The 23,829-nt window shown below is 36.7% G+C and overlaps 1 protein-coding gene across 2 annotated transcripts in view; it reads right to left on the bottom strand.

Moving 5' to 3' along the window:
* Klhl14 (kelch like family member 14) overlaps positions 1-23,829 on the bottom strand; it is a 95,541-nt gene that overhangs the window by 29,272 nt on the left and 42,440 nt on the right. The window lies entirely within an intron of this gene.

Raw genomic sequence — 23,829 nt, 5'->3', positions numbered from 1 at the left:
GCCAATATGGTAGATGAACAATTGATATCTCTTCTAAATTTAAACCTGTGTTCATTTACTATTATGAAAACATTGAGTGTCTTTTCATATATTTAAAATTCATTTGTATTCTACACATTTTTCTCTTGTGTTTTTGATTGCTTAATATAATTTATTTTATATATTACTACATGATTTCTTCTGTTTTTAAGTTTTTTTCCTAGAGAGTTATATAAACAGGAAAAACAAATGATATTTTGAAGCACAGTCCTGCTAGAATATATATTTGTGAAATATTTATTCATTGGAGCAAATTCAAATAGCAATTACATGCTGCTGGAAACAAATAGAACCTGAGAGATACTTTCACTTTAATAATATTGAATGAATATTCCTTGCCGTGAGATACTGGAGGGATTTTTTTGTAAAAAATATAATTTCTTCAGTTTTATAGTAAACACAATTGAAAAACATAAATGTTTAAAATTTTACTAGTTTAAACCTGTCATTCAATCTTTCTGCAAACATCGAGCGAGTCTGTCAATGCTTTCCTGGAGACAGAAACACACACATAGTCGTCAAACACCTTACACATTGGGTACTTGATAGATATTATTGAAAAGGCTTTGCTACTCCTTTCTGTCCTATTTGAGATGTACTATATCTGAAAAGCAGAAATCATTGGAAATATTTTGTATATTTGGAGATGGTTTGCTAATTATTGCAAACAGTTGAGAAAAAGGAAGCTCTCTAAGAGATTACTGTACTCTGGATCTAGGAAAGAATTCATGGATACTCTGAATTAACACAAAGCTTGAAATACTTTTCTCTCTCCCCCGATTTTTTCTATACAACTGAATCTGTACCAGAGACATTTTTTTAATGGGTTCAAAGTGTCTAAATCTGGGAAAAGATGAAGTGGTTTATGTGTGTCACTTACCTACAGAGAAAGCCCAGGTGAGAGGATCACTGTCTGTGGCTGGGTCTGGGCAAAAATGTAAGACCTTGCCCAAACAAACAAACAAACAAAGCAAAAAATGGCTTGGGGTGTGGCTCATGTGATTGAACACCTGCCTGATAAGCACCAGGTTTTGACTTTAAAACCTAATGCTGCCAAGATAAAAAGATGTATAATAGTGCTGAATGTTAGGGTTTTTTTTTTCTTCTTTAATAGTTCAAATGTTTCTAAAGAAGAGTCATTCTGAAGCTGAAGGTTACTTTCTGTCTCCTTCCTCCATGTTACCATCAGGCTAAATACATGCGTTCATTGGGTCGTCTGCCAGGATTCACATACATTCTATTAACATTATATATCTGTGTTTATCATAAAAAAGGTAGAACAAAGGTTAAGCAAGCACACAAGTGGCACTTAACTAATGTCTCCCCTTTCCTTGCTCTCTCCCAGTTTTTTCCCTCCCATCTCCACCCACAAAATGCAGTTTATTTTCCACATAGTGTCTAGTGAGTACCACTCTTGTACTTGTTTACCCTATGTGGAACTCTATGTGTTTGCAATATGTTCAAAATAAACTGTACATTTTGAGGGTGGAGATAGGAGGGAAAAACTGGGAGAGAAAGGGAAAGGGAGACATGGTTCAAAAAGAATTGTACTCATCACATGGTTCATGTAGCTGTAACTTCTCTGTTAAATCAAATCTACAATAAATAAATAAATAAATAAATAAATAAATAAACGAATAAATAAATAAAATAAGGATTAGATTTTTTTTCAAGGACAGGTTGTGTTAAGGTCAAAGGCTTACAGTAAATCTTGTTGACCTTATCTCTAAACCTTTGACTTGGAGAAGTTCTAATAACTGTCCAAGCTACAGTCACTTAAAATAGAACTTTTATGAGCTATATAGTCAGAACTGACATTAGAAGTTTTGTTTTTATTTTAATTAGAAGATTTTCACTAATGTGCTGCCAACTTATAATTATTATAATATCAACTATTTTACTTTGCATACATCCTGGCAAGATAAAGTTTTATTGTTATCTCTGGAAAGTAAAAAGTCTTTGGAAATGAAAGCTTTTAAAGACAAGTTTTGTGTTTCTTCTGCTTCATAAACTAGAGTGGCTCTCTTGTAAGATTTTTCAAGATGTGTTGAAAACACACTAGTGTCTAGATGACTTGTCTTTTCCCTAGGTCAGCACAATGTCTTCCTGACCCCAGTTTCTTGGAGGAATCAGAAATAGCAATTCTATCTTGTTTCCATTTCTTGGAGTTCATTTCAATAAGCATCATTTTATATGACCCTACACACATAGCTATTTCATTGAGGCTTGAGAAAATGTTTTTAGAAAAAAGGGGGAGCAAATTAAAGGCATAGTCAATTATCTTTGCTTCTTAAGAGCTATACTACTTCTCTACTCAATTCCCTTTTGGACCATGCCCTTAGCTAATCAAAATGTCCTACTGTCTGTACTAACTCAATTTCTCCTGATGGGTGAGGCCACTTGATCATTCTGCCAGCAGTTGAGATGTCAGCCTCACCGGAACTGTGAACTCCATCTTTCTTTCTTTTAGGTCATCTCTCATTGCATTTGCTTGTGCTGATTCAGTGTCTTATTGCTAGGATTTCTGTGCTTATTCTACTTTAAAGACTATTTCACTACAAAGATTCAGAAGGGTTTAATATATAATCCTTTGGTGTACTCATGTGCTGGTATTAAGTCCAGTAAGCACTAGAGTATTTGGGCCAGGAGATCAAGGCTATATACTTAGTTAATGACACAGGGGCATAAAAATTTAGTCTGTGATCTTAGGAGATGAGCTCAATTAGTGTCCATGACTACAACAAGCCACCTATCTAGAGCAGCCTGTTGAGAAAGTTCTATAGTCTCTATTATTGAAGAAAAGGGAAGAATGAAAGCTGTACATGTAAGGGAGACACATGTACAGCAAATGGCGAATCTCTGCTTCTCCTTTTTCTGGCACTGTCTTTTACTGGCAAAGCTAGAAAACCACTGAATATTAAGTAACATTTTTATGAATATATTTATGAATCTGTATGAATAACTGGCACTTATCCTACATCAGAATTTAGGGTAATCTTATTGTTGAAGCTCATCTGTGAATATATACCAGGCTATTTATGCAGGACTTGCTGCAAGTGACTCCTAAGATGGCTCTGGCTGATTCTATATGTGGTGTATATGTTTATATATGTATACATATACTTTCAAGTTTTATATATATGCAGATGTAATACTTTGAAAGACAATTAGTGACTCGGCCTTATTGTTATTTTTTAAGGTGTATGGCGGGGGGGGGGGGAAGGACCAGTTTTATTCCATTGTTAGTAGCAGGTTCAAAAGGGACTATAGTTACAGGATGTCCTGAAATTTTGGCATCAAGACTTTTCTGCCTTCAGGAACCAAGTGCAGAAGAACTGGCATGCAGTACATATGGCATCTTAACCAACAATGGTGGTTCAATAAGATTATATTGCGTTAGTTGTGTGACTACATGCTCCGATGTTTGAAGTATGAAGAAATGAACTAACAATATAGTTCTCAGACTGTATCCCATGCTAGGTAATGCATGACTCCATAGCTGCCTAGAGGTAGCGTTGAAGGGGACCTGCTTGGAGGTGCTAGGCTTGCTTAGTGCTCTGGCACTGTCTATTTGTTACTTACTCATGGTCCTTGTGTGTTCATGGCTGACCCTGTTCCTGTCAGAAGCTTCTGCAGAACCTCCCTCTTGGCTTTAGTACTTCTTGGCATCCGTCCTAATGCCTGAAACAGTTGAGCTTTTTGCTTTGGGCTAAGAATCATAGGCACAATCCAGGACCTCGTTCCCTAGTAGAAAGCGTTACGGCTTGTTGTTTTTTCAAAGAGAATGGCTTTGGGAAGTTGTAGGAAACATGTACTTTCCTACTTTTCCACAAAAGGAAAAGAGAATGCTTCTTCCACCCTCCATCCTAAAGACAAATCAGACAAGGATTCTTGGGTCAGATGTTGCCAGGCCTCCTGGAGCGTGGCAGGTACACAGAAAGTTCTGGAAACAAGAAGTTGGTGGCATCAGGCTGTGGTGGGAGTGTGATGGAGGAACTGGCCTTTCCTTGTAGAGTCCATGGAGTCATGGTACTCTGGCCCTTCTTGTGAGTTAAGCATGTCTTCTGTCAGCTTCTCACCTGAGCTGTCCTGATAGGCTTTTCTGCTTTTTTACGTACAAAAACCAAGTGCCAGGTCAAAGGCAACCCCAAAAGAAGCTATGTTTCAGGAGTCCCACAGTGCAGTGAGAAATCTCATCACCAGCTAAACTTGGCTTTATAGCATTTGTTTCCTGAAGAACAGAAAAAAAGCCAGGCTCTACACACATCAGACAAATAAGAACCTTTGTTTCTCTGCCTCCATCCTTGGTGGAACCAGATTATTCAGGACAGCTGATGTCATTGTAAGCAGTATAGCCTTGCTCAACCGTCACGTCAACATAGGTGTGTTGGAAAGGGTTAGCAGAGTTTCTCTGGGCTGCCTGCCTCAAAAGGTCTTCTGGCAGAGTTAAGCTTTGTCTGGTATCCAAGAACTTAAATTTCAGGAGTGTTCTGTTCCCTTAACTGATAAGATTAACTCTCTGAACCTAAATTGATTTAAGCCGCAGGATTTGGTATAGCTTGGAAGATGTCTACCTAACCAGCCCTCAATAAAAATTCCTGGGCCCAACTCTTGAATGGGCTTCTCTGGTAGACAGAATTTTACATGTTGTCCCAGTTTGATGCGGGAGGAGGAACATCTTGTGACTGCATGGTGACAGAGTTTGTGGAAGTTTTGGTCTTACACTGTGGCTGATTTTGTTCTGTATCCTGTTACATAATAAACCATAGCTGTCAACATAACTATGTGATGATTTCTGTCTTCCTGACCTACCGTGTATTTAGGAATAAAATCATGAGATGACAGTCGCAGCAGACTGGGGCACTTTCTGAGGTATATCTCGCAGGGCAAGAGGAGACATCTAATAATGAGTATGGAAAATTAGTGGTTGCAAAAAATCGTATTGTTGCCAGGCACTGAGGGGAAACATCTATAATCCAAGCTACTCAGAGGACAGATGCTAGGAGAATGTACCAGGATAGCCCTGGTCAAAAGTTTGTGAGACCCTCTACCCTATCTCAAACATGATGGTACATAGCTGTTATCCCCGCTATGTGGGAAGTATAAATAGGAAGGTTGTGATGCAGGTAGGTGGAGGGAAAACATAAGACCCTATCTAAAAATAAAATAACCGGAAGAAAAAAGGCTAGAGGTATACTTAAGCAGTAGAATGGCTACCTAGCAAGTGTGAAGCCCTGAGTTTATACAATAATACAACCCATGCCCCCTTTAAAAATATCAAACTGAATTCTATTAGCTCTACAGAGGAAGCAGGGTTCCTAAGGTCCTCTGGTTCAAATCAACATAAACATCTCCCCTAGAAATCCACGCATGCCTCCAAATTGACCCATCAGAGTTGACAGACATCTGTGTCAAAGAAATCTGGGGCAAAAAGTCATTGGAGCTTGGTGTTGTATTCATATGTTGTTCTTCAATCTGTCCCTAGTCATCCCACATTTCTACCACCGTCACAGGGTCTTTTCTTAAAAAAAAAAAAAAAGAAAGATACAAATATCTCTCATCCTGCTGACCTTTCTAGCTACCATTGAAGCAGTCCATTACCTGTCCTCAAAGCCTGGTCCATATATACTAGACCCTGGCCTAGAGATGGTGTCATACGTGACCCAGTTGGGCACTTCCAAAGGACTGCTATATTTGAGATGAAAGGAAGACCTTTCCATTCTATACAAAGATCCAGAAACTATGGCAATGAACAAGCAGGTCTGAGCAAAGAAGGTTCATATTGTGAGAATGTTCATAAGTGAGAATCTTTGTGGGATTTCAAAACTGTTTCTTACATATTCTAAGGCCAGTGCTGTTCTGCCCTTGCCCACATTAAGGCCAGTGCTGTTCTCCGCTCACCCTCCTCATTATGTGTCCTAGAATGTCCTGTAGCCCATGTCCCCCCCAGATCATCTTGCTTTCTTTCCTGCCTTCTTTTGGCTGGCTGATTCTTCATAAAGTACTTAGAATGGTATAAAACCTTAGTCTGTTGATAACATTCACTACAGTCCATGCCTTATTCCTCCTTACCTTAAGAATATATTTTAAAGTTTTCAGAATGGCTTGCAAGGATCATAAAGCCTGTCCCCCAATGACCTTCCCAGCTTCGTTGGTACCACTGTCTCCTGGCCAAAGATATGACAGAGATGGTGGGTTCTCTGCCCTCTCCAAACACGGTTCTGCTTTAGAGACTTGACTCCTGATCTTTTTTCTGCATCATATACTCTTCCCGTGAATAGATACAGGCTTCATTCCATCTCCTACTTCAGGATTCTGCTGGAAAGAGAGATATTCCCTAACAATTTCATTTAAAAGGGCCTCCTGTCTCAGTATCTCTCCATTTACCTGCTGTAGTGTTCTCAGTAATATATGATAAAGCCAATCATTATACACACTTTTCTTATCAAGTATTTCTGTTGTAATATATTAACTGTTTTGGTAAGACAATGACTGTCTCTTTCACTACTGAATCCCCGGTGTCCACAAACATGACTCTTACTTAGTAGGTTCCCAGTAAGTATTTGCTAAATTAGTGATAAATAGTGTAAATTAAGTTGAATTGGAATCTTGTTATTTGGAACCAATAGTTTAAAATTTCAAACAGAAAAAATAAGGCAATTTGGTTAAGGTGGGGTAGTAATTTTTTCAAGTATGTATCTGTAGTATTTGGTTTAGTATTGCAGATTTACATACATCTTAGTTTTTGTTTTTAATGGGAGATTTTCTTTGTGTGTATGTTGGGAGATTGAACTGAGGGCCTTAAACATACTAAGCATTTCTCTACCAACGATTTATAACTTGTCCCCAGGTTAAGTTTAATATCATTTAATTGTGTGAGTATAGATGTCGTGATTGTCTTCATCAGTAAAATGCAACTTTTAAAACCTATCTCATAGGGCTATGTGAGAATTCTATTAAATTGGCTATATTATGTAAAACACAAGCTCATTACAAACTATAAAAAGTAGATCTTTTATTGTCCCTTTCTTTAGGTCCTCCACCAAATGTTCTTCTATTACTTAATTTTACATCTCTAAAACAAGCAAAGTTATTTATACTTAAGATATTAACTACTTAATAAAAGTATGAATCAGGCACAGATTTGATATGAACTGAATAAAATGAAATCTTGACTTATTGGGGTACAATGTAGGGAGGATGAAGTGACATGGCACAAACTCCCACATTTTCAATAGCTTATGTCGGTGACATAACGTGGTTTAACTCACACTCCCAACACAGCTGGAGAAATGAATTTAACTATGTTTATAAGCTATGGGTCATGGCTCACTCATGTGGTCCACCCCATGTTTATAACGTTTTGTTTGTCCACTGTCACACTCCATAGTATATGTAATCCATGGCTACTATTACGTGACAACAGTGGAGTTGAATGGTTGACTATGGCAATCCAAGCCCACAAAGTTCAATTAAAGGAAAGGAATAAAATGTTATTTTCTTATTCTCTGTAGTGAGGTTTGTACTATCCTTTAGTTTTTTGCTCAAGGCTGGTACTCTACCATGTGAACCGCAGCTCCATTTTCAGCCTTTTGGTGATTAATTTGAGATAATAATTTCATAGACTTTCCTGTTATCACTGGCTGCAAACCACAATTCTCAGATCTCATACTGAGGATGACAATCAGGAGTCACCAGTACCAAGCTGATGAGTTTTGCTCTTTTAGTTAAAAAAATATTGCTCACTTTTGTCCTAAGTGACTACTTTACACCTTGTTCTCTTTCCCTAGCTCTCTAACATCTGCTCCCCAACTTACTTTGAGCTGATAATTTGTTTTCTGTTTCCCTGAAGGAAATCGAAACATTGAGAAAAGAACTCCTACAGTTCTCTGAGTCTCACTCAGTGTTCCTGAACCCATTTCTCCTCAACTACTCAAGGATATTTTTCCAGTCATTCCATCATGTCTTGCCTCATTAACCTTCCCCTCTTTATAAGATCTTTCCAATCAGCTGAGCGACACCTTACAAAACAGGATGGTGCTTGCATCAATCTTCTTGTTCTATACCTATCTCATTTCTCTTCTTTTCTGTTACATAAATAATTCAAAGTTACTAATTTTTCTCTTCTATTTTCATTCCAATCTTTTCCAATTAGGCTCTTAGCTTCTTTATTCCACTGAAACAGCTGTTGTTAAATTAACATCCAGGTTGCTATTCTAGTGTTATTCTTAGTGTTCATTTCACTTGACCTGAAACATGAGCTAGAGTAGATTCTGCCTTCAAATATACACTTCCAGGGTCCAATCTCTCTGGATTCTCTTTCTGCCTGACCAGGTGTTACCTGCTCATAATCCTTGTCGGTTGTTCTCCATTCCCTCAATGTATAGACTTTGGTTTGCCTTTAAATATTCTTTTTCACCTCTATCCATGCTTAAGCCTTTGGTGGTCTTCAAGCCACATGACCTCAAAGTGATCAATATAGATCCAGTTGTGTATCAGATATGTTTCTACAACTTACCATGCCCCAAACACCCTTCCTTGGCTTTTCCCTTGGACAATCTCTTTTCCATCTAAGTCAAGGTCAACTTTCTCCTTCTACTTAATCAAGGCAAAAACACTGGGGTCATCCTTCACCCCTCTCTCTTTTTTGTAATAAACTTAGTCACATGATAACTTATTTTTCTTACGATAAAAGATGTCTTTTTAGACATTTTCTTTATGTGTTAAGTATATAAAATGGCTTATGAAAGATACCTTGTGTAATCTGTTTTTCCCCTGTGACTCTACGGTGAGCTTTTTCCACTTCAATAGTTTTTAGTAGAGTTAGAGTTATTCTGGGATTTGGGGGGGCATATTCAATAATTCAATAATATTATTCAATAATCTCCAATAGTTAAACCATTTTTTAAGTGTTGTTCTTTCTGGAGCTTGAACTCAAGGACTAGGTACTGTCCCTGAACTACTTCTGCTCAAAGCTAGTGGTCTACCACTTGAGCCACAGTGCCACTTCTGGCCTTTTCCAGTAGTTTATTAGAGATGATACTATCCTACCCAGGCTGGCTTTGAACCATGATCCTCAGATCTCAGCCTCTTAAGTACTTAGGATTATAGGCGTGAGCCACTGGTGCCTACAGTCTAGTAGTGAAACTTTTTTTTTTTTTTGCTATTAGATACAACCCTGTTAAACATAATTGTGAACATGTGAATAACTATTTTCTTACAATGATTTCCTCAAAGTGGGATTGTGGAAATCAAGGCCTTAAAGATCTGACTTTTGATATAATTGGCATCTATAAGCAAACATAAATAACATTTTGCACATTTTCTAGGTGACAGTGATACTCTAATATTCACTGATGAAGAATAATTTAATAATGTTCTTTCACTAATCTTAATTGAAGGTGATGTTGTCAATCACAGTGTATGGAGAAGGCACTCTATTCCGCTTGCTGAGAATGTGCTCTGTCAGTCCATATTCAAGAACCTTGGCTTAGCTCTGTGGCTCTGCCCAAGTTTACTTGCAACTACAGCTTTGGTGATGATGACTTAAGAAGCAATTTACTTAATGAACAGTCACAAATGGAACCAATATCCTCTTTTATCCAAATTGCTCACTTTATGATATAACAAAATATTACAGCAGTAATATTAATTCTGTTAGAAGCAGGTAAGTAAAAAGTTCTCACTGAAAATCAGGATGATGATAGATAAGTAGTTGAAATGAAGTGGGGTTTTGAACTATGGGTTATTTAAATTCACTTCCTAGATTGAATATTTCATGGGCTATGAGGGCTTTCCTCCTGAAATTTGTGGCAAACATGGCAGCATTTCTCAGGTTCTTGAAAAAATGCTGAAAGATGCTTAATTGTCAGGGCCAGACAGCCATGGCTGCTTCTAGTTGACACTCGTTTCTTTGCTGCAGTTTTGATTTGTACCACGAGATGGCGGGCACTGTTCTTTGCTCACCCCCAAGAGAAGGCATCAGAGCTTGTCCAAATATGGGTTCCAAAGCCAATTAAAAAAAAGAAAGAGGAAAAATACACCTGTAAGGGTCTCTTTGCAAACTCTAGTTTTCATTTCTTTTTATTACACTGTTGGAGAATAACATTATTGTTTTAACTCTTCCTAAATAATTCCAAGTATTTGGCCAGAACCATCTTTCTTTTCTAGCCGTTCACAACAACCTACTTTTGAGCTTCATATTACAGTCATGAAGGCAACATAAGATAGTTAATTTTTCTTTTTAAAAACTCAGATACATTCTTAGCAGAGATATCTTCTGCTAACATTTATAAAGATAGATTTAAAAATGAGGCAGTTTTTCCACTGTCTTGAAAGATCTGCAGGTAAATCCTGTTACATATATGTGACAGAGATGTAATGGGTTAGAACTTACTGCTGTCCTTTAGTCTATAAGAACTTTGACCCATGTTTGAATATAAATTTGTGTTGTGTCTATTGCATGTATGTGGCTGAAACAATAATACTTTGCTTTTTAATGAATAATGCCATGTGAGGATCCAACATCATAAAATTCAGTTTTTAAAGTGTCAAACTTTTTTTTTTTTTGGTAGGTCATGGGGCTTGAACCCTGGGCTTGGGTGTTGTCCCTCAGCTCTTCAGCTCAAGGCAAGCACTCTACTGCTTGAGCCACAGCGCCACTTCTGGTTTTCTAGTGGTTTATTGGAGATAAGAGTCTCACAGATTTTCCTGCCTGGGCTGGCTTTGAACAACAATCATCAGATCTCAGCCTCCTGAGTAGCTAGGATTACAGGCGTGAGCCACCGGCTCCTGGCACTAAGTGCCAAACTTCTTTATATTAACAAATATACATGTTAGAGAAGAAGCTGACCTTAAATTTACTTTAAAGTGGTTGCTCATGTTCTTTAATTTTTTTAATTTTTTATTTATTTTTTATTGTGAAAATACTGTACAGAAGGGTTACAATTACATGGGTAAGATAATGAGTACATTTCTTATCAAGTATTGTAGCCTCCTCCTTTGTTTCGCCTTCCCATCCCTTTGTATCCTCCCCCCCCGCCCCCCGCCCCAGCCCTCCCCACCAAAGTTGTAAAGTTCGTTTTTCGACTTAACGGCTTGTACATCTCATTGTTGCAGTGGGTCCTCCTGTATCGCTGTTTTAACAATTTGTTTTTTCCCTTCCCTCCACATATACCAACATCATATATAGTGAAAGCAGGGGTTATACCATGGGGGAGGGACATACAAAGCAACAAAGACATAAATATGTTAGAAACAATTGCATGAAAGATCTCTCTCTCTCTCTCTCTCTCTCTCTCTCTCTCTCTCTGTCAGTCATGGGGCTTGAGCTGTAGGCCTGGGAGCTGTCCCTGAACAATTCAACTCAAGGCTCATGCTCTACCACTTGAGCCATAGCACCACTTCTAGTTTTCTGGTGTTTTGTTTTTTTTTAATTGTTTACATAATTTCCCAAATTTCACAGTATTGTGGAATAATGATGCTCATTTAAAGTCACAAGTTCATTCTAACTTTCCTGGAGCAAATTGTCTATCATGATCTATAACATATAATGGTGTACACATATACACCATACATGTGATAGGCAGCATGGGGTTATTTAGTAGTGCAGATGAGTGGAAGTTCTTTGTTTCTTAAGTTCTGTTAATTTTGTCGTATCACCTAACATTTTGGATTTAACATCCACTTATCAGGGAGACCACTAACATAGTCTTTTATGAATATGATTTCTCACCTTCAGCAGCGTTAACTTTCTGAATCTGTAATAACCCTAGATGATGCTAGCAAATCCATGTGTACACCTTTTTTTTTTTTTTGAGGAAAATAGTATTCAAGACAATCAGGGCCTGTGAGCTGACAAGAGATGCTCAAAGTCCAACTTCACCACACAATAATGAGATGAGATGAGAAGAGAAATAAAGGCCTATAGGTAGATCTTCCATTGGAAAACCTAACAAGTCAGTGAAGTAACTAAAAGCCTAATGGTGCTTCTGAAAACAGACTCTAATTTTATTTTCTTATACTTTGAATTATATTCATTTGACATTTAGAAGTAATCTTAAGGGGAAAGTAGGAGAAAAATGAGGGAAACAAGATTTCTTGTATCCTAATGATACATAATGACTGTATTTTTTAAAAATATAGTCAACACATGATAATTCAATGCTAGTGGTTTAGTTCATCTATTCTCCCAGTGTTAGTATGTCTTCTGTTACCTTCTTTTTTTCTGTCCTTTGGTGACTTAATTCTTTAGAGAGTGGACAAAGTTGATGGTAAATACAGATAAATCGATCAAGTATCAGCCATGAAAACAATATTTAATTTAAATTTCATGTGGTGAGGGAATGAGATGATTAAGATTTAAAATGTTATAAATTCTAAGTATTTTAGCTTGTATGACTTCATCTTTCCTCATCTTCCCTTAAAAAGTTGGTAGTCACTCATTCATTAACAGAATTATTATTTATTGAACTATTGTCTATGCCAGGTACTGGACATACACAGTCCTGTTTTCTTAGAGTTGAGTTCTTCAATCTTCTTTTTGCTCCATTCCTTCTACTTTACAAAGTTCAATGGTGCCATCTGATTTTCTGCTGATTTCTGAAGCTGCATTTCTAGCATGTTTTCCTCTATTATACAGACAAATTTGGGGGGGTCCTTTTGAATAACTTCCTTTGAATATCTTATTCTGAGAGGAAGGGAAATAACAAAATGCTGAAATAAGGATACAGGTTGACCCATTGAAACAATGAGATGTCCAACACACTACGTTGAAAATGAACTTTACAACTTCGGGGGAAGGAGGGAGGAGTTGGGGAGATGGGGAGGGAAGGGATGGAAGGGGAAAACAAAGGAGGGGGTAACAATGCTCCATAGGAAATGTACTCATTACTTTCCTCATGTAACTGTAACCCTTCTGTACAGTATCTTTACAATAAACATATATATTAAAAATAAAAATAAAAAGATATCTTATTCTGTAGTTCTTCCTTTATTGATACACTCACCATTGGACATATATACTGTATCTGGCAGAAGGCTAGTTATAATAGATATATAGAGACTTCAACATGTTCTAGCCTCCTTTAAATATGGGTCTCCGTGATTTGCTCTTTTGATCAATAGCATCACTGTAGTTTGGCCAACAGTTCACCAGCAGTTCACAAGCCATATTTAATTCTATGATATTAGTTTGATAGCCATCAGTATAAATTGGTCACATATTATTCTTTACCTGGGTTATGTAATAAATGATGTCCCTGGCTCTAATCTCTTTTGTTTCAATGCACTCTAATTATCTTTTAAAACATAGACTTAATTATGTTATTTTTCTGCACAAACAGATTTGGTGAGGCCCCACTGGCTACCAAATAAGATCCAAGTCACTTCCATATAATCCCTTACATCTGATCTCAGCTTACCTCTAATCAGTACCCAACTCTGTCCTTTCCTACATTTTAAATGCAATGTCACATTCTACTTCTTCCCAGGTTATTCTCTAGCACTGAAAGAATGTGCCACGTTTCTATGTTGATTCCCAGTTTACAAGGGCTTTGCTTTGTACCTTCCGCCTCCTACCCCCAATCTAAAGCTAAAAGAATCAAATTAATTTCAGAGCAAGGAAGTAAAAAAGCCTGGATACTAAATATCAGGGAGCAGTATCACCAGAATAGATTTGAATGAGGTATAGGATTTTACTGAATAAAATGGATTTGGACTACAGATCTTTATAAATATTTGGTGTCATATATTTTAATCTAAAGGCTTCTTTTATGCAGAAGGCCAATTTTAAGCTCCATATAACCTTGTTTTTTCATTTTATGTGTTTATTTATTTTTATTTTTTGGTGGTCTTGGCTTGAATTCAGAGCCTGGGCACCATTCCTGAGCTTTTTTTGACTCAAGGCTTGTGTTCTATCCAATTGAGCCACAGCTCTACTTTGTGTGTGTGTGTGTGTGTGTGTGTGTGTGTGTGTGTGTGTGTGTGTGTGTTGTTGTTGTTGTTGTTGTTGGGGGGGTGATCAATTAGAAATAAGAGTCTTATGGACTTTCCTCCCTGGACTAGCTTCAAATCATGATCTTCACATCTCAGCCTCCTGAGTAGCAAGGATTATAGGAGTGAGCCATGAATGCCTGGCTATGTTACTCTCTTTAATTAGTTATACAAAGGGGTTGTAATTCAATATGTCACTTAGGAGTACGATGCATCTTGTCAATGTTACTCCTTCCATTATTCTATCCCCTCTTCCATCTGTCCCAACCACACCCATCCATCAAGTTACCTGGCTTCATTTTTACACATTTGCATTGAACATTATGAATCTACTCACCCATCATTTCTCTCTCTTCAGCTGGGTCCCTCAGACATGTTTCAGCCTCCTGGCATTCACTTTGTTAAACTGTCAGTTAACTGTTTAAAGGACTTAAACCATAGGAATTCACCCCCGTGTTATGACATACTTTATCTACTTGGACTGTGTATATATGCATATTGCCCTGGGTATATCTTAAAAATATTTGCAATTTAGATCTAACTTTCACCATGAAAGAAAACATGGCTTTTGTCTTTCTAAATATGGCTTACTTTACCTAACATACATTTTCCTGGTCCATCTACTTCTCTGCAAATGATTGAATAGAATTTCATTGTTCACAATGAATATATATATGAGTGGAATATATATATATATATTCCACTCATCCGTTGTGTGGTATGTCTGGGCTGTTTCCATAATTCTGCTACAGTGAGAAGTACAGCAATGACTATAGGTGTGAAAGTATCTTCTTTGAGCCCTGACTTGTATGTAGTCTTTCGGAAAAATATCCAAGAGTGGTACTGCTGAACTACAGAGAAGTTCCATTTTTAATTTTTTAAAAAATTTAAAATTTTTAAATTTCTTGTAAAGATGCTGTATAGAGAGGTTACAGTTACATCAGTAAGGTAATGAGTGCATTTCTTGTGGGGCATTGTTACCCCCTCCTTTGTTTTTCTCCCATTATCCAGGATCTCCAAACGACCTTCCATAGTTATTACACTAATTTACATGTGTGCCAGTGTTTCAACAATAACTTTGATGTTTCATAAGCCCCTATAATAAACTCCACCGTTTTGTAATGTTTAGGTACCTTTATAGTGATGTAACATCTTTCAAAATATGTTTCTACTGTCTGGATTTTATCAGTTTTGTAAAATTGATGCCTATCAGTATTGATGTACATTTTCAACTAATGTCTGTCTTAATCAATGATGACAAGCTCTTAATACTACAGGCCTGTGGAAAGAATGCACTTTTGGAAGAGTACAGACAAGTTTTGAACTTGAACTATAAATATTGTCTAAATCTCATAATCTACTTATGACCCAAAGGTGTGAATGAGTTTATAAGTGGAAATTTATCTCTTTGTGAACAGCATTTTGAGACTTCACTGATATTCTCGATATAACCAATGATATGTTGGACCAGTCATCTAAATTCATCACTGTATAAATAAAATGTGAAGGTAAGCTGACTTTGATGTCTGTTTTTTGGTTGTTAGTGTTGCCAAAGCTGTGTTTATTGTCTGGGGAATATTCACTCAGTTCTTCAAGAATTACAGAGTAGATATAAAGAAGGGAAAAAGGCATATAAATAATTAGTGGAGACCAGTTGGGATTTACACTGTGGAAGATGAGAACTGTTAGGCTCAGTAGAAATGCACGTGCATTTTCTGATGAAGGTGAAACAAATCACCATTTGCACTTCAGAGTTATTACTGTGTACAGAACACATGCTTTTCTAAAACACCATATTAACTTCATAGAAATTATGATGGAGGAAAAGTTAAAAAGAAAAAATAAGTGCCGGTGGTCATTTATACCATGGAGGATAGAATGATATTGGTTGCCCCTCTATTCCTGAACATTCACTTGTGCAAAAATACATTATTGTCCCTCTGTTACCTGTCTCCACTATACAATTCTTTTGCTTACTACTATCCCAAATATAAAATCTAAAGTAGACTTTAAGGAGGTTGGGTAAGCCAAGCTAGATATAATAATTCCCAAGAACTGAATATGTATCTATATTTTGACATTTTCAATCATTGATTTTGGTCTCTAGTAAAAAGTATTAGGCACAAAGAGTGTTCTGTGTGCCTTCTGGTTGTACTGATAGATCCAGGCTCCAGTCTATGGACCTACTCTGCAGTTCAAGGTACCACAGGTACTGACTGGCTTCTATCTGACTAGCTATAATCTCAAAAGAGTAAGTGAAGTAGGAAGGGGGAAATGACAAGAAACTGTATTTCTCACTTAAATGAAGGCCCTTTTTGTCGGCCCTATCAAGACCATCCTCTATCTGTGGTTCTAACAATGTCTTCCTTGCTTCTTAGGCCTAAAGTACTAACAAGGCTCTATAGTTACTAGCAGTGTGAGGGAACACAGCTCTCGCCTCTTCTCATAAAAACAAGTAGCACTCTTATTATTACAGGATGCCGTCCGTTTCCTGCTAGAACCTGCTAGAATCCTAACCATATGTCTCAACTTTAATCAACCTTAATGTAGCACTTCCTGTAGCAACTTTAAAGACTGAACTTGAACCTCTGCATTATCTGCAAGAAGGGAGTTGTTATTTACAATTTACAAGGGATAGGATAATTTTAAAGCCTCTGAGACACACACACACACACACACACACACACACACACACACACTCTTCTAAATAATCCAGTTGGAAGAAAAATATCATGTTAGAAAGAGATCAAATTATGTCAGTTACAGGTCAAAGAACTCCTAATAAGGTTTCATAGAACATGGCTTAATAGGAAGAACGCTGAATGGAATTAGGTCAGAAGCTAAGAGTTTGAGTCACAAATTCATCAATTACTGTGTGACCTTGACAATTCACTTAACTCCTCTGAACTTGAGTTTCCTCATATGTCAAATAAGGATAATAAATGGTGACCCATTTATCTCACAGGGTTATTAGAGGTGTCCAATGAATAATGGCCTTGGAAATGTTCTCCAACAGCAAAGATTATAGAGGTATATTACTAGAGTAGTTATGAGGACAAGCTTTATCTAGTAAGTAAACATTAAGCTTCTACTATGCTAGACTGTCTTCAATATATGTCTGCTCCCAGCTTTAAAATCATAGGTGCAAGAAAAAAGCAATATAATATTGAGTTGAGCAACCTCTGATGGTAGTTTCAAGGATACATTATCTAGCTTCACCATGAACCAGCTGTAGACATATCTCTTGAGTTTGATTTCCTAACCAGTAAAATGAGGGCCCTTTACTGACATTGACTGCATATGTAATTGAGATAAACTACATAAGGCACAGAGCACAATGTCTTACACACAACAATTCTTCATCTGCTCTCAAAGTTCAAATATCATGTCTTAGGATGTGAACTCATATGATTATTAATTGTCTGACTGCAAAAAATTGACTTTTCTAAGTCTTAGTTCTTTCACATCCTCATCAAGGTAGTTACATCTGCCCATGACCACCAAATAAAAAGCTGTTTGTAATGTGTTTGACCCAAGACTGGACACATGAGAAGTGTTCAGTTATAATATCCGTTACCTTTTAGGTGTGGCTAAAATACAAGTTTCCCTTCCTTGTCTTTTCATACCTTACTTCTTTTGCATAAGTAGTGTTCAGATAAATTTAGTTTACACAGCAGATATTTGTAAGTTAAAATTCATAATGAAGGTCAGTAGAAAAAACCATGCAACGGGGCTCTGGTGGCTTATACCTGTAAGCTACTCAGGAGGCTGAGATCTGAGAATCACAGTTCAAAACCAGCCCAGGCAGGAAAGTCCTTGAGACTCACCTCTTATTAACCAACAGAAAACTGGAAGTAGAGCTGTGGCTCAAAGAACTTTAAGCATAAGAACTCAGGGACAGTGCCCAGGTCATGAAGTCCCACACAAAAAGAGAGAGAGAAAGAGGGAGAGGGGAGAGAGAAGGGGAGAGAGAGAGAGAGAGAGAGAGAGAGAGAGAGAGAGAGAGAGAGAGAGAGAGAGAGAGAGAGAGAGAGAGAGAGAGAAAGGCACCCACAAAATGGACAAAAAAAAAAAGGAAAAAGAAAAAGCCATGTATAATGAAGAACCAGACACTTAGGTAGTGTTCAGATCCTATGTCTAATGAACTAATATTTTCCTCTTTTTATAGATTTTTGTTGCTCTGGTATGGCATGAAGATCATTGTTCAGTGTGTATAGTATATGTTCTATAAGCTAGGAGTCAGGAAGGGGGCACAAGGGTTATAAGTAACTTAACAAAGCAGATAGATTATTGGTCCTCATGTTATTGACAGAGAAGCTTTAGGTTTAGGACAGCTAACAGAGAAAGTTTATGTTTAGAAAAACTACAGCTTCTGAATTTAAAGATGGAGGACATAAACAATTCCCTGCGAGTCAGTATAGCTTGTGAAACTCTGGAATACTACCCAAGCTCAGATCATGCTTCTGACTCATGGAGTTGACAAGTCCCATAGATTCCATTGTTATAAAATAAGAATCATCAAACATGCATCATATGGTTAATCTGAGGCAAATAAATTAACAGAGAAGGCTTAGGCAGTCTAACAGATATTACTTATTGTGTTATCATAAGCATTATTTCACTATCTAGTAGTATAATTTGTGAGTAAAATAGATATGTCCTTAGTTTAGAGGGTTCACTATCTAGTAGTATAATTTGTGAGTAAAATAGATATGTCCTTAGTTTAGAGGGCAATAGTTGGCAAGTAGCAGACTACTGACCCAATCTAGCCCTTAGCCTATTTATAGATAGTGTTTTATTAAAGCACAGGTATGTTTCCTCATTTGTATACTGTTTATGGCTGCTTTGTGCTATATCAACAGAATCGCAAAGTTTTGACATAGATCTGTGGCTGGCAAAACTTCAAATATTTACTATCTAACTTCATAAAAAAAAGTTTGCTGACACCTGGATAATACAACTCCTACTGACATTTTTTTTCAAGAGGCAAAGCTAACACTAAGATCATTTATTCTAGGGCATATGTTTATACTCATGCATTTCATTTTTTCAAGTGTCATATTATCTTCTGCAAACATGATTTCAAATGATACTGCAATGTATTGTCTCTGACCCCATCAGTTCTGCTTACAGAATCAGCATACACATGGACGATGCTACTAACCCACTTTCAACAAAATAAATGCCCTGTTGTTTTCCTGTAGTGCTTTTCTGTTCTTTCAGCGGATTTCTGTTATCAAAAATGATGTATGCTTATGAGGAGCTGGTTGCAGCGGGTATCCAGTAGTTTGCAAGAATTTCTCTTTACGAAATCCAGCTGAGTTGTAAGGGAAAATTAACTTCTTCCTGGGTACTATGCAGCCCATGATAGCATCAAGCATAAGGTAACAATATTTGGGACTAACCAAGTTTTATTCAGTAGAAGGATAAAAAGCCACATATTAAAATGATGTATGTATGAGTTCTGGTTGGTCATAACTATAATGTTAGCTACTCAGGAGGCTCAGATCTGGATCATATTTAATGACAACTCAGATAGAAACTCTGCTAGACTCCACTTCCCAAAATAAAACAAGACAACAAGAGCAATAAAAAATAACAGCAAAAATAATGTGTCATGGCTTAAGTGAAGAAACTAAAAATAGCAAGTATGTAGGAGGCACATCACTTAACATAATGAAGTCTATATAGAGCAAACCCATTACCAACATAAAACCATTTCCCCTACAAAACAAGAAAAAAAACCCAAGTTTGTCTATTCTCTCTACTCTTTTTCAACATAGCTCTGAAATGCACTGGGATTTCTAGCCAAAGCAATAAGACAAGAGAAAAACAAAACAAAACAAGAGGATCCAAAAGAAGTCTAGCTATCTCTATTTGCAGATGATAGGATTCTATACCTAAAAGATCCCAAAGTCTCCATGCCAAAACTCCTAACACTGATAAAGGCCTCAGTAATGTAGCAAGAAACAAAACTAACATAAAAATCAGTTGCTTTTCTGTTCACCAAAAACAAATGGACTGAGGAGGAAATTAGAAAAACAACTCCATACACAATAGCTGCTACAACAAAATACCTAGAAGTAAACCTAACCAAAGGGATGAAGGACCTCTCTAATGAAAAACTACACAATGTAGAAGAAACAAATCTAAGAAGACATCAGAAGAAGGAATGCTCTCCCATGTTCCTGTATTAGCCAAATTAACATAAAAATATCTATGCTACCAAGGGCAATCTACAAATGTAATGTAGTGCCCATCAAAATCCCAAAGCCATTGTTAGTATAATTTGTGGAGGGGAAGGGAAAAAACAAATGGTTTAAATAGTGATACAGGTGGACCCATTGCAACAATGAGATGTACAAGACGTTATGTCAAAAAACAAACTTTACAACTTTGGTGCGGGAAGGGGAGAATGGGGTGGGGGGGAAATGGGAAGGAATCATAAGGGGGAAACAAAGGAGGAGGTAACAATACTTGATAAGAAATGTACTCATTACCTTGCTCATGTAATTATTGTAACCCCTCTATGGTATTTTCACAATAAAAAAAGATTATATGTTTTTATATATTATATGTTATATTTATATCTGTGGCTAGACAGAGGTGTAGAGTAAAATAAAAGTGATCAGAAAAAAATAAACCAATCCTAAAATTGATATGTAAGCACAAAAGACATCAAATAGACAAAACACTCCGGAGATAAAAATACTGAAGTATCACAATATCAGACTTCAAATGATAGCAAAAAACCACAGTAACCAAAACAGCTTGGTATTAAAAAAAAAATAAAAAACAAAAACAAAAACAATATCACAGACCAATGGAGTAGATTAGAAGACTCAGAAACAAATCCCTGCATCTACAGCCTACTGAGTTTTGGCAAAAGAGCCCAAAATTCTCACTGGAGAAAAGATAGCTTTATTAACAAATAGTGATGTAAGAACTTGATATTCACATGCAGAAGACCTCTACCTACACCATGTACTTTTATCAATTCAAAGTGGACCAAAGATCCTAATGTGAGACTTGAAACTTCTACAGGACAGAATGAGCAAAACACTAGATCTTATTGGCATAGGAGGTAACTTCCTGAGTGGAACTCCAGGAGCTCAGGAAATAGAAGTAAGGATTGATAAGCTTCTGTTCAACAAAGGAGTAGTCACGAAAGGAGTAGTAGGCTGGATGGGAGAAAACCTTTTCCAGCTGTATATCTGGTGGGAATAATAGCCAGAATATACAGATAGTTTAAAAATTTAACACTCTCCCCCAACCCCCCGAACCAATAACTTAACAAATTAATGGGTTAAACAGTGAAACAGACACTTCTCAGAAGAAGTACAAATGGCCAACAAATAAATAATATCCTTGGCCATAAAGGGAATATAAATCAAAACAACGTTGAGATTCCATTCCATACTAGTCAGAGTAGCAATCATGAGAAATGTGAAAACCATAAATTCTAACAAGGAAGTGGGGAAGAAGGGACCTTAACACATTGTCGGTAGGAACGTGTATTAATTCATCTACTATGGAAGGACGAATGCTTAAAAAAATAGATCTACCTTATGATGCGGTGATTCTACCTGTGGATATTTATCAAGAAAAGGTAACTCAGGATACAAAAATGGTACCTGCATACCCATGTTATTTTTTAATTTATTTTTAATTTTAATTTTAATTTTTTGTGAACATATTGTACAGAGGGGTTACAATTACATGGGCAAGATAATGAGTACATTTCTTATCAAGCATTGCAGCCTCCTCCTTTGTTTACCCTTCACATCCCTTCCCAGCTTCCCTCCCACCCCCCCACCCAATCCTCCCCCCCCCAACGTTGTAAAGCTCGTTTTCGACATGACAACTTGTACTTCTCATTGTTGCACCAGGTCCACTTGTATCCTTAAACGACTTGTTTTTCCCCATCTCCGCCACAAATTATACCCACATCAAATATAGTGAAAGCGGGGGTTATACTGTGGGGGAGGAACATACAAAGCAACAAAGAAATCATCTTATAAACTGCATACCCATGTTTGTCATAGCACTATTTATAATAAACTATCTACAATAGTCATAGAACCCTACACCTGATAAAAACATGAAGGAAATGTGATATCTACCTTTATTAATCAAAGATCAATTTGTTTATCTAACCAAATAACACACATATGTATACAGGCATACATATCCATGCATGTATATGTATATCTATGTCTGTATATATATACACTCATTTGCATATACACGTATATACATACACATGCTTATATGCATAGGAATTGTATCCATCAGGAAAAATAATAGTCTATCACTTTCAGGGAAATGAATGGATCTGGAAAAAATCATATTGAGCAAGGTAAGGCAGGCTTAGAAAGATATATGTGGATCTTAAGTAGATGTTAGACCTAATACAGACATATATGTAAAATGCCTTATGAGGTCATACACATAGATAAATGATCAAATTCACTAAAGTATGGTATATGCAGGAATAAGATTCCATGCTGTAACCCAATGAACAATTAAAAGAGAGCTTAACAAATTGAATATCAAGAAGTTGAAACTAGTCTTGACTACAGGAAATGGAGCAAATAGAAAGAGGTAGATGAACAAAAAGAGGAATGGTGGGTGAATACACTCATAAGACTCAATGTACATGAAAATGGAACTAGGAAACTTGATGAGATTGATAGGGGAAGGAACAGGTGGAAGGGGAAAGAATAGCAGAAGGATGACTTTGATCAAGATGCACAGTACACACAAATGGAAATGTTCAGCAGTAGACCCTTTGTGCAGCTATTTGAAGATAACAATAAAAAAATAGCACAATAAAAAACGTACAAAAAATAACAAAACATGATTAGAGATGTGACTGAAGTACAGTGTGATAGTCAAGAAAGCATAATGCTCTTTAACTAAGCTCCAATATTGTATAAATAAATAAGTAAATAAAACCTATTTAATTTTTTATGGAGTGCAGGACACATGAAAGTTTTGTACAAGTCAAGAAAATTATTTTGTCATCAAAGGTAATTAGTAGCATCCGCCTCCTCAATTTGTATATACCCATAGTCTATTCAAGTTTTTCAGTTTAGGACTGAAATTAACTGGAGAAAATATCAGGATCTAAAGCCATTGTGCATTAAGCACATGAGCTGGACATCAGTGCTATAAATCAATTATGAAAAACATCATCATGGTTTTCCAAATCAGATCCAGAAACCTATTTCTATGTATTCATGACAAATAATACAGTACATGAAAGCTCTGCAAAGTTACTGCAAAAATTGAGAGCAAATAACCATTACAGATCCTTTTAATTCATCTACATATATATATATATATATATATATATATATGATTACTATTAAGTGAGAAAAATTATTTAGGTTTTTGATGAAAATAAAGGTACAAAGAAGGCCTTATTGTTTTTAAGCTGAAATCTCTTCAGTGGAAGAAGTAATCTAACTCCATGAAATATTAATGCACACAAACAGCAGCTCTTGAAATTGTGAAGTTAATGATTATAGTAATGAAAAACTTCAAACAAATTTATGAATGAGCAGGCATCAGAGATTGGAGATCTTGTTTCAGACAGGAATACTTTTATGTCACTAGTACTGCCTGAGACAGTAGGAAACATAAATGCAGAGCTTTATTTATTTATTTACTTGTTTGTTTGTTGTACTGGTCCTGGGGCTTGAAGTCAGGTCCTGGATTCTGTCCTTGAGCTTTTATGCTTAAAGATAACATTCTATCATTTGACCCACGACACCACTTCTGGCTTTTTGGTGC

Source organism: Dipodomys merriami, unplaced genomic scaffold, assembly GCF_024711535.1.
Source record: "Dipodomys merriami isolate MVZ:Mamm:240054 unplaced genomic scaffold, mDipMer1.0.p SCAF_2, whole genome shotgun sequence".
NCBI classification, from domain to species: domain Eukaryota; kingdom Metazoa; phylum Chordata; class Mammalia; order Rodentia; family Heteromyidae; genus Dipodomys; species Dipodomys merriami.
The sequence above is the reverse complement of the archived record's forward strand: the minus strand, read 5'-3'. Positions and strand labels throughout refer to the sequence as shown.